The sequence below is a fragment of the Solanum lycopersicum genome, chromosome 2, assembly GCF_036512215.1.
Source record: "Solanum lycopersicum chromosome 2, SLM_r2.1".
In the NCBI taxonomy this organism is placed as follows: domain Eukaryota; kingdom Viridiplantae; phylum Streptophyta; class Magnoliopsida; order Solanales; family Solanaceae; genus Solanum; species Solanum lycopersicum.
In genome coordinates this window covers 18721227-18732586 of record NC_090801.1, presented here as the reverse complement: position 1 = coordinate 18732586, position 11360 = coordinate 18721227, and the positions used below count along the sequence as shown (strand labels likewise).

General features: G+C 31.6%; 1 long non-coding RNA gene across 1 annotated transcript; it reads left to right on the top strand.

The window, feature by feature from the left end:
* The first annotated feature begins 336 nt into the window (after positions 1–336).
* LOC112940961 (uncharacterized) lies at positions 337–4223 on the top strand. Its single transcript, XR_003245799.2, has 4 exons — positions 337–1308; positions 1566–1798; positions 3788–3864; positions 3963–4223. It is a non-coding gene; the product is annotated as an uncharacterized lncRNA (long non-coding RNA).
* The last annotated feature ends 7137 nt before the right edge of the window (positions 4224–11360 follow it).

Here is an 11360-nt window from a genome sequence, read left to right as displayed (position 1 = left end):
TGGAATTTTTTTTTAAAAAAAATAAGCCAGCCGTTCTGAACTTTAAATTAATAAAATATAACGATATTAAAAAAATAAATCTATTCTATTCTAATAATAGTAATAATTCTATATACAATAGGACTTAGGAGCAGTAAAACAGTGTACACCACAAAAAAGCATTATTTTAAATTTAAAAACAAAATTATAAAATTATATTTGACAACACACAAAGACACGTGTGATTAATTATTTTAAATTTAGTTGGATCAAATTTATGTTAAAGTTGTTATTTTTTAACTTTGAGTTACGGAAAAGGCAATAACGATTCCTAAAATATAGATAACTTAGTTAAATTTTTTTAACTATTTAACACATACAACAATAAAAACAATGGTAATTGACCGAAAAATAAATGAAATACCAATTGACAAAAAATAAAAAATATAAAAAACGTAGATATAAATAATTAATTAAATTATTTTATTACATTAATATACATGTCATAATATCGATATATCATATATGAAAAGATTCAATTTAAGAAATATAACAAAACATTATTTTAAAAAATTGTGTACAATCAAAATTAGTTCACATAATTTGCTTATGCATAATTTATATATTTTAATCTTTTTAATTATTTTAAAAAAAGATATCTTTATATATAGTCTATAAATCATTAATGAAAAAAAATAGTTTCGAATAAAATAGTTTCATAACTTTGTATTATTCATTGACTATTAAGCCGTCCTAAGTAGGCCTAGGCATAATATGGTTCACACCGAAAAATCGATCGAATCGAATTATTTTTAATTTTTGTTTCGATTTTTCGATTATTTCGGTCGGTTATTTGTTATTACCCCATAACCCATTCCTAAATTCTAATCCTCCCAAGCCCAACTACACTCAGCCCAAAACCAACTATTCAAATTCCTAAATCCTAACCCAAATACCCATAACCCAGTTACCCAATACCCAAGCTCCAAGCCAATTTCCCTAAATTGATGAAATCCCTAAATTAACACTGAAAGTGAAACCTTTTTCTTTGAAAGTGAAACCTTCTTTGAAACACCAAACACGTCCACTGCCAGTCTGCCACTATCGCTGACCGTCAACCGTCGTCCGCTACCAGTCACGCCGCCAGCGGCCACTCCGCTAGCCGCCACGCTATCAGCCTATCACGCAGTGACGCTGACGCAGATACGCAGGCCAACTGCCGCAGCATCCAGCAGCACTCGCCAGTCGCCAGTCGGTCGCCGCCCTCCGGCTCGCTACAACCACCACTCTCACTCATCTCTCAAATCTCATCTCTCGTTTTTGTCACTCGTAAGTTTCTTATGCCTTTTGCCATTTTCTTATGCCTTTTGCCCTTTTCAGTATTCTGCACATGTAAGTTTACTTCATATACTATTTGTCTATTACTTATGCCTTTTGCCCTTTTCTGCACATGTAAGTTTAAGAGAAGGCTAGCTAGATTCAGTAGCACTATTAGGCAAAAAGAAGTAATGTATCAAGATGCCCAAATCCTGATCCTTGTAACTTTGTTGATTATTGTTTTTGTTGTTTGTTTCACTTTTGTATAGATGGCACAAACTGAAAGTAAGGGAAGTGAAAGTGGAGCTTCAAATGAGAGCATACCTTACACCTCATCTCCAAGTGAGGTTGAAGTTGATGTTGATACTTCAAAGAAAAGAAAACCATGGAACCTAGATCTAATTGTTGGAAGCATTTTGAAAAGTTCATCGATGAAAATAGAGCTAGTAAAGCCAAATGCAAGTATTGTGCAAATCTTATGCAGCTTCTACATCATCTAATGGTACGTCATCAATGAATACTCATATGAGAACATGTCCTAAATTTCCTCGTGACACCGTAGATAAAGGTCAAAATCTAATTAATTTTCTACCATCTTCAACGGGAGCAAAGGAAGGGGTCATTAGCACTTGGAAATTTGACCAAGCACAAAGTAGGAAAGCTTTAGCCAAAATGATAGTTGTTGACGAGCTACCTTTAGTTTTGTTGAGAAAGAGGGTTTTAAAAACTTCATGAGAGTTACAATGCCGCAATTTCATATTCCTTCTCATAGAACTGTGACAAGAGATTGTTTTGAACTATACCTTGAAGAAAAAAAACTTTTGAAGAAGGTTTTCAAAGAAGCACGTCCAAGAGTTTGTCTTACAACAGATACTTAGACCTCTATACATAAAATAAACTACATGTGTTTGACAGCCCACTTTATAGATAGAAATTGAATTTTGCATAAAATAATATTAAATTTTTGTCCTATTTTTAGTCATAAGGGCGTGGATATGGAGGCTTGCATTACTAATTGTTTGCTTGAATGGGGTTTGGATAATGTGTTTACTATTACAATTGATAATGCTAGTTCTAATGATGTTACTGTGAAAGAAATGTCTAAAAAATTGAGCAATTAGGGAACTAACATTATGGATGGTGACCATCTTCATGTGAGGTGTATGGCACATATCTTTAATCTTATTGTGCAAGACGGGTTGAAGGAAATTGGTAAGTCTGTCAAGCTAGTGAGACAAGACGTGAAATACATTAAACAATCTCCCGCAAGACTTGGAAAGTTTAAAGAATGTTGTGAATCTGAATTGATAACTTTTAAAAAATTATTATGTTTCGATGTTCCTACTAGGTGGAACTCTACATATTCGATGCTTGATATAACACAACATTTTAAGCTTGCATTTAAAAGATATAGTTTTTATGATATTGGATACTTGAATCATCTTCGTACCTTTGGTTCTGATTCTTCTGAAAACAAAGATGGAACTAGTGTTAAAGATGGAACTACTGCAAATATTCTTTCAAGTGTTGACTGGAAAAATGTGAGGTCAATGGTGAAATTTCTTGAAACTTTTTATGTACTTACTTAGAAGGTTTCTGGTTCTAATTATGTCACTAACTATACACACTTTGTTGAAATTGCTGAACTTAATCTTATTTTGAAAGAGATGATGACAAATGAAGATCGTAATTTGAAAGAAATGGCGGAAAGTATGAATGAGAAGTTCAAAAAGTATTGGGGTTACAAAAAATGAACAAGATGATCTTTATTTCATCTGTATTGGATCCCCGTAACAAGCTTGATTATGTTTCATTTGCAATTGTGGATATGTTTGGAAAAGAAGTTGGGGAAAAGCTATGTTTAGAAGTGAAAAAATACATGAACAAACTGTTTGAGTATTATGTCAAGAAATCCCCAAAAAGCTCTTTACATGTACCATCTTCACCTACTTCATCTGACAATTCATCAAGTATATCTAGTGTGAGTGGTTGTGGCAACTTTGTAAATAGAGAAAGATTGAGAACGAAACAACAATTTGAGAAGCATAAAGAAGTTAGTGGAAGTTCAGGTAATAAATCAGAATTGGAAAAATATCTTGCGAAAGATATTGAGCCAGATAGTGATGACTTTGATATATTAATGTGCTGGAAAGTTAATAAGCCAAGATTTTCTATTCTCGCGGAGATGGTTCTTAATGTGTTTCCCATTTCAAGTGTCGCATCAGAATGTGCATTCAGCACAGGAGGTCGTGTTCTTGATCCCTTTAGGAGTTCATTAACACCTAAAATTGTGCAATCTCTTATTTGTGTTCAAGATTGACTTAGAAGTGAGTCTTTTCCAATCAATATTGAGGAAGATTTAGAGTATCTTGAACAACTTGAACTTGATAAGAATTTGATATTTGTATTAACTATATTGAAAAAAATTTTGTCACTTGTGTTTCATAACAACTAACAAATTCTTTCATATTTTTTTAAATTTTGTTTGTAGAGGGACTGAATCTAGTATAATTGATATATAGTTGCAGCTTGTAAGTTCAACTATCAACTAGTGATGTGCGGTAACGAGTAAGTAAAGAACTTTTTTTACATAACTTGCTTGATAGTTTTAAATATTCTATTATGAAATGTAGATCATTTGTCTGAACACTTCTATTTTCCCGCAGGTCCAACAATGTTTTGTTATTTTCTTGGTTGCTATCTGCTAGAACTTGGGAGCTATTGCAATGGCGGTTGCAAGTTGCAACGATGTTTTGTTGGTTTTCTAAATCTCTTTGTTGTTGGAAGTTGCAATGAGCCAGATAATGATGACTTTCGTTTGTAACTAACTCTATTTTAGTGATGGACACAAGTTTGTTGAACTTTCTAGTGTTGTTGTGATGTTTTCTTGACTTTTGATAGTTTTTTTTATTATTACTGATTGAGTCGATATTTAGTTATCACGATGACCATTTTACCATTTTTTGTATTAAATTTGATTAAATCAAAATCGAACTGAAATAAATCGAATTGAATTTATAATAATCGAACCAAATCGAATTTATTTTGATTTTGTTTGATTTCATATTTGGCCAAACCGAAAACCGAAAAATCGAATCGATATTTACGAACTGAACTGAACCGACCGAACGCCCAAGCCTAGTCCTAAGTCACTAAAAATTGTGTTGATAATCTTTTATTTTATTTGTATTTATCTTAAAATAAATAAATAAAAAATAATAAAATAAATAATTACAATTATTATCTAAATTCTAATTTTGTACGACCATATTAAATAACAACTTAAAAATACAATTTAAAACAATTACTTTTATATCATTATTTAAAAACAACCTGTTTCACCTTTTCACCAAAAATGTGATTGACAGTTTATTAACTACCACAATAATTCAAAAAAAATTAAATTTTAAAATGAAACTGTAAATAGAAAAAAATAAGTATAAATTATAGGAACCACATATTATAAATACAAAATAACCTTTTATCCCTTTTAGAATTGAAATTACTAAAAATTCCTTAAAATTCAAGGAAGCGGGATACATCCAAATGACACGGGATACATAAGTCCTGATACATCATATTTGACATCTGCTGCGATTAATTAGGATAATTACCGTGATTTCTGTTATTATTAACTGAAATCACGCAATTCATGCTCTACAATTTGCGTAACTGATTAGTAAATTTAAATTTTAAATTAGATTAGCTTCATAAATCAAAATTATTCTTGTAAAAGTTGATCTTCATTCTAAGAAATAAAAAAAAAAGGTTTGAAGATGAATATCTCAATTCTGCTGCGGCATTCTGGAATTTGGGTAAGCGATGTTAATTATGAAGGTTACAAAGTTGATGGAATTGTTGTTGGCCATTCCATTTCATTTGTGAACTGAAAACGTTGATTTTATCAGAACTTGAGATTGACACTATTACAAAGGATATTGAAATACGATAAATTGTCGAGGGAAGCTCATGTCCATTGAAAATCAAGAACGACATGGGTGTGAAACCTTATTTCGAAGTAAAAAAGAATGCATATGGAATTAACATGTATCTGCTTTGTATTGATACAACTGACAAAATTGTTGGGGAGATATGTAATTTTGATTGGTCATCAGGTGAAGTCGTATGTGTGGAAGGTACCGAAAGAGATACTGAAGTTCTTGCTCTGATCGAGTCGAGAATTTGTGACATTGATTATATTCCAGAATTAAATGCTACGAATTACATAACTGATTCCAATAGTACTGAAGTGAAGACTGCGCATTTGTATAAGGACAAAGGAACACTCGTTGCTGTAATGACTAAATATAAAATAAAGAACAACTTCAATTTTCGAGTGAAAAGATCGGATAAGAAAAGGTATTTGAATGCTTACTCTATGATCTGATTGTTTTCTCTATTACATTTTTATTTATATTGTATCTTATACATAATTATAAGCAGTTTATATCTTGTTGTAATATTTATAGCATTGCTTTTCTTATATAAATTAAATCAACAAAAAATTTTGGACAGCTATGTGTTGGTTTGCTTCAGCGACCAATGTGGATGGACCGTAAAATCATCTTGTAGAAAAAAATCTGATGTATTCAAAGTGAGATATTTCAATAGTGAACATACATGTCTGATGCGGGATAGGATACTAACAAAAGTACAAGCAATAATTGGATTTATTAGTGGTGTGACTGCCCCTAAATTGGTAAATCATAAAAGAATTCATACACATCGAGATGTAATTGAAGATATTAGAGAATTGTATGGGGTTGAGATATCGTACCAACAAGCATGACGTGCTAGAGAACGTGCACTAGAAATGCTCAAGGGTAAGCCATCATGAGGATATAAACAGATGTCGAGATACATATGGATGCTAAATAAAGTGTATCCAAATTCATATATAAGGATGCAAAAGACGGAAGATAATAAATTCATGTATCTGTTCATAGCCCTAACACCGCTGATAAGAGGGTTCGACTACTGCAGGCCTGTAAATGTAGTGGACGCTGCACATCTTGGCGGGGCATACAAGGGTACTTTTGTATCAGCAAGCACACTCGATGGTGCAGGTATGAGTGTTATAATTCTGATGTAATGTAAAACTTATTTTATATTTATATTAATATATATTAGTGTAAACATTGTGTATCGTGAAGTTAAATGTGAGCTTCTTTATAATTAGGATGCATATTGCCATTGGCATATGGTGTTGTAGACACTGAAAATGACTGTTCGTGGACATGGTTCTTCGAACATTTCAAAAATGCATTTGGTGAGCGTGAAAACATGTGTATTGTATCAGATAGAAATGAATGTATCATAAAGAGTGTAAGAATTGTGTACCCAAATGTACCTCATTGTGCATGCATATGGCATTTTTGGAAGAATGTATGTTCAAGCTTCAAAAGGAGTAAAAACACACTAAGTGATATATTTTACTCAATGACAAAAGCATACAGAAAGGAAAATTTTGATAAATTAATGGCTAAGGTTGTGACAGTTGATCATAGGGTGAAGGATTACCTTGAAGGAGCTGGTTATGAGAAGTGGTCAAGAGTTCATTCAACCATAACAGAGGTAGAATGATGACTTCGAACATCGCTGAGTGTATCAATGGATGCCTTGTCGATGCACGTAAGTTAACTATAATAGACTTCTTGGAGGAAGCTAGACTTCTATTTGGTAGTTGGAATTATAAAAATAGAGAAATAGCGTCATATACAAAGGACACATTGGGCCGAAGATTTGAGGAGATATTAATTGTAAACGCATCTAAAAGTTCAAAGATGAAGATATTTATCCATTTCGCTAAATTTCTGTTTTATGTATCAGATACAAACTGATTTTCAATGGTAAGTGTTGTTTTGAAAATGATATATAAATTGTATATTACGTAATGTATCGCTAACTTCTTAAATTTTTAGGTTGTTCCATCATCTGAATATATTTTCACAGTTCATGAAGCCGAAAAAAGATACATTGTATGCCTTGAGAGGAAAACTTGCACATGTGGAAGGTTTCAACATGATGAGATACCTTGTGCACACGCAATTGCAGTTTTGAAGCACAAGAATATTACCAATTTGCACCCACATTGCTCTGATTACTACAAGCCGTATGCATTAGAAAAAACGTACAAGGTTGTAATGGTTCCAATGCCAGATAAGGAGGATTGGAACGTTCCAGAATATGTTTTAGATGAAATTGTCCGGCCACCTAGGTATAGAAGGTTGGCTGGACGACCAAGAAAGCAAAGAAAGAAAAATGCGGATGAGAAAATAACAGTGAACAATAATTCTTGTGGGCAGTGTGGACAAGAAGGACATAACAGGAGAACTTGTACTTTCTTCCCGAAAGAGAATTGAAAGAATGTTTTAAAGTAGGACATTAGTGTTCATGGTACTTATATCCATTTTTTTCTTTAGAATTTGGACTAAATAAAGTGTATTGGTTACACAACTTAATTTGATTTTCAAATATATGACTTTGCAGTTTAATTTTGTGCCAAAATTAAACTCCAAATTTTATAAATAAATAGATTCAATAGTATTGCGTTTCAATGTAACAGTAATTCTATAAGAGTTTGTTTGTGTATGTGATGTATCATATGCATGCATATTATTGAAAAGATGTTATATGTTCCGTGTATATTGCCTTTTGAGTTATTCAAGTGTACAAAAAAATTGACTTGTTCAATTGTTTACTATATGATTCGTGTATACAGCGTTATGAGTTATAAATTTGATATATTATATTCAACAATGTTGGGTTTCAATGTAACAGTAATTCAAGATGAGTTTGTTTATGTATATTATGTATCATATACATTCATATGATTGAAAATATGTTATATGTTTCGTGTATACTGCCTTATGAGTTATTCTAGTGTCCCAAAACTTGACTTGTGCAAATGTTTACTACATGTTTCGTGTGTACTGCCTTATGAACTATAATTTTGATATATTATATTCAACAGTGGTGCTTTGCACTGTAATATTAATATGTGATTAGTTTGTTTATGTATATGATGTATCATATACATTCGTATAATTCAAGTTGCTAATATATAACTGCAATATTTGTACATGTATATATTATAACTTATGTATCATAAACATCATTTTTATAAGTGAAAATCTTAAAACTCAAACAATAATATATCATACACATTAGAACTTAAATGTCACATACTTCATTTTGTAAATTAATTGTCAAAATTACTTAAACTGAAACAATAAAATTTTTGTACCTTAACGTTATAAAGCAACAACTGTGTCTAAAACGATAACTTGAAAACACATAACATTAATAACTAACAAACTATTGTAATACCAATAAGCTTTTAGAAAAACACAAAAGATAATTGTCTTCAACACAAAACAACATAAAAACTTGTTCATCCTGTCCCTGCTAATTACTAATCTATGTTAACAATGTCATCTTCAGTTGGTGTTGTGAATTGACCCTTAGGCTTTGGTGGATCGTCATTATCACTTATGTATCCACCATTGACCTTGTTGCTGCCATATCTCCATAACAATGCTGCATATCTATTGCGTAGGTAATTTGCAAGATGTCCATCAGTATCAGGTGGTATAACAAGTTGGTCACACAAAAACTCTACAAATGTAGCTACGTATAACCCGCAGTCCCTACAACAAAATACATAATATAAATTTGTAAAATAGCTTACACATATATTGTAGACCAGAAATTAAAATACTTACGGACTATCGTCTTCTTGTTGCATGATACCTTCAGTGTATTCAATGTTAAAAGGAATATGTGACTCTAAAGGTACACCCGTTTGTTTGTCCTTGTATGCATCAAGAACTGACCAGTTTGTCCGCTCATTGTTTTTGAAGAAACCACTGTCAATGAGGTAAAAAGGTAGCATCCTTGACAATTTTTTATCTCTTCAGAATATACACGTTTTCTTGTGCCCAAAGAAGAGTCATACACGCGTATCAACCTCTTATTCAATTCAACCACAGCTAATACCCAATAAAAATTTCCATCATAATTGATTGGAATATAAACATCGTCTACCAGATGCCATGGTAATCCAGCTGGTATTGAAAAACCTTTCATGACGTTGATTATTGACCTCTCATGTACTAATACAACTCTTGCACGATCAAGGTGTTCTTGGGTACTAATATCATCATCAGCCTCATTGTTATAATACCTATCATGGGTATTGTTGATATGTGCGCTGAACAAACAATTGACTGTTGTGTATCTGTATTGATCCATGCTTCGAAGTTTTGATTTTTTACGAAGGTAGTAAAAAATAACATCGATGTGCTGCAAATAAAATATAAAAATAAGTTACATTTGAAAAACATTTAATTAAAAAAATACTATTTACTGAAAGTGATATATGATTTTGATATGTATAAATAACATACGAACACAATGTATCATATAGATTATTATAAAAGCATTTATTTATAAAATTACCTGATCAGTCCAACAGTTTTAGGCTGAGACATGGCATAAAACCAATCCTTATTTGTCGGAAAAGCAACGACATAATCCATCATTTCAAAACCCAATGAAGATGCTTTTGATTTGTATTTATCTTCTGATGGTTTCCTATATCATTAAGCATAATGAAAAGATGTTATTCAAAATTGTAACAATAGCTGCAATTTGAAAATTTAGCAGATTCAGTACAATTATGTAAAAATTACTTTTTTGAATGAGCTTTAAGAAGCCCTGTAGTAACCCACTCAATAAACTCATCAATCAGGTATGAAGGGGCTTGGTTTGTGATCTCACATCCTTAAAATGGAAAATTTGGATGAATTACATCAGTCATGACCGCTTTTTCTTTTTCACTTGACCCAAATGAAGTTAAATAAGGGGATATGCAATTTCTCTAAGGCATCCGGATACGTGCATGAGGAGTATTTATTTCGCTTCGGACAACAATATCTGTGATTGGAATATCAATTGGTAATTGACTGTCCGAAAGCAAACTTTGATTTTCGGTAAACTCCTGTTGATTTGCATGAATAGGTAGACTTCCAAGATCAGCAATAAGTGTATTCATGGATTCTCGTGTATCCGGATATATTGGACCAGATGGTGTAGAATCATATATGGTTTACACTGATAATGAAAAATATATTGATAGACATATGATATTGATATGATACATGAAGATTAAATTACTGATGTATCTTCGTTCATTGTTCCTTCAAATAAATGATGAGGCGTTTGTGCTGATGGAGCATCCTGAATAAAAAATGTACTGATCAATTTATGATACCTTAAGCATCAAATAATTATACACAAAATGATTGTTAATGTATCAAGGACAGATAACAGCAAACTACGAATTGTATATATGAGACAAACAAATTTAACTAGTCACATAGATATGTATCTTGCAATGGAATGTATCACGTACACACTAAATAAAAAAGTATAGTATAATACACAGTAACTTGGAAAATACATATATGAACAGTTAAATACATGTATCATATTAATCCAATTAAATTGCAATGTATCATAATGATCAAATAAAACAGCAATGTATCATAATAATATAATTAAAATTAAACGTATCATACTTGCACATTTTCATGTATCATTTAAAATTTGGATGAATAATAATAGTGACATTAATCTGCTATAATTACCTTGTTGTGTTCACATGTTTCATCAGTATGATGACTATTTGAATTTGGGAATTGAAGTTCTGAAACGTCCTTCATTACTTGATGATTCTTCAATGTATCTTCAGTCTTTATTTTGTAAAGAAAATTAAGTTAATGAAAAATTATATAATTTTATATACAAATTTAATAAAGTAAATTAAACCTGATTGTCAACATCAAGTTCCATTTGTATCGGAGAGGTTGCTTGGTGTCCATCATTGTCTTCTTCATCGAAACTTCAACCATGTGCGGTGTAGACTTGCCGCCCATATCCTTCATTAAATGAATTTGTAACATAATGGCCTATGAAATTTATAACACACAACGAAAATACACGTACACAATACATTACCTTTGATTGTTGGTCATCCTCCCTATTCTTAGAATTCATCACCT